This window comes from Apodemus sylvaticus, chromosome 10, assembly GCF_947179515.1.
Source record: "Apodemus sylvaticus chromosome 10, mApoSyl1.1, whole genome shotgun sequence".
NCBI lineage: Eukaryota > Metazoa > Chordata > Mammalia > Rodentia > Muridae > Apodemus > Apodemus sylvaticus.
The window spans coordinates 47,975,401-47,977,109 of record NC_067481.1 but is presented as its reverse complement, the minus strand read 5'-3'; positions in this window follow the sequence as shown (position 1 = coordinate 47,977,109).

The window sequence follows — 1,709 nt, the reverse complement described above, 5'->3', positions numbered from 1 at the left end:
TTTATGTTGTGTGGTGGTGGCACACGCCTGTAATCCCAGCACTCTGGGAGGCAGAAGCAGGCAGATTTAGTTCGAGGCCAGCCTGGTCTACAGAGTGAGTTCCAGGACAGCCAGGGCTATACAGGGAAACCCTGTCTCGAAAAAACCAAATCCAAAAAACAAAACAAAAAGTTTTATGTTTTTCCTTCATGTTATGTGTGTGCAACAGGTTTGTAGCTCACTGAAGAATCTGATGCCTTCGAATTTAAGTTGCAGACAGTTGTGAGCTGTCATGTAAACAAGTCAGGTCTTGTGTAAGAGCAACACGTTTTCTAGACTACATCATCTCCACACAGCCCTTCATGTCCAAACAAATTTGATACTGAAAAAAACAACCTGCCTAGAACTTCAGGAAGTAAGGATCAGGAGTTGAAGGCCAGCCTTTACTGTGTGAGGTCATGGAGAAATCTGCTAAAGTCTAGTGGGGGCTTTTCAGATTTTTAGAGCTACTAAAAGCAGGAAAGACTGAAGGTGATTAGCCCTACAAGGATAGTTATACCATTGCCTGGGCTACAAAGTGTCCCCTAAAGTGTGAGCCCCTGATTTAGTAGCATCCCCCGAACATTTGGGTTCGGTAAGAAATATTACATTTGAAATAGTTTATGTGCACTGGTGTTCTGTCAGTACTTGGCCACACTGGGCTCCTTGGGGTTTCCTAGCCATACGAAGCCTGCCCCAGTTCCAAGAGGCCACATCTGTGCCCTCCACCCGGAATATGCCCCGCAAGTATTCCATCCCCAGTGCCCTCTCTGGCCTCTAACTCGTCGACCTGTGGCGATCACAGGGTGGGCCCTTGGTACCTAGCATCAACACTAATCCTAGCCTCGTGGACCACCCTGACCATGGAGATCCTGATTTGAGCCCTGTGTGATGTGTACAAGTATTTTTAACTCATTATTTTAAAATTCTATTGTGCGTATAAGTGAGGGAGAGGGAAGGAAAATATAGGTTGAGATTGAGTGAGCAAACTGTCTCAGTTGTGTGGAGGTCAGGATAACAGGAATGTTTCTCCGGTGTTCTGGGTTAGTTGGCAGGAAGGCTCCAGGCAATTCCCCAATCCCCACTTCCCACATGGCCCCTGGAATTGCTAGGATTGTTGTCACATCACATCTTGGGGTTTTGAAATGACTTGCATAACCTTGGCTGTTGTACAACTTTACTCTGTAGACCAGGCTGCCCTCAAACTCAGAGATCTTGCTGCCTCTGCCTCCTGAGTACTTTGCTCATGGCCCTGGCCACCACCGCCAGCACATACTGATTTGTTTGTTTGTAGCTCTAGCTGTCCTGGAACTGGATATGTAGACCAGGCTGGCCTCCAGCTCACAGATCCATCTGCCTCTGCCTCCCAAGTGCTGGGATTGTAAAGGTGTGGGCCACACCATAAAGTCTTGCTTTTTTATTTGGATCACACTCAGATCCCGAGGTTTGTGTGGCAGGTGTATCTGATCAGCCTTAAATAATCAAACTTCTGAGCCGGTTTCCCAGTATGTAACCTGGGAACCTGTTTCAAGTGGTGAGGAGTAAATGAGAGGCAGGATCACCACAAGTTGGATGCTAGACTGGTTTACAAGTGCATTTCAAAAACAAAAGTAAACGCCACATGTAAGCCCCAGCTGCCTTTCGCTTGTTCCCTCCAGATCTTCTAAGGAGTTTTCCCGAGCTAATGTGAC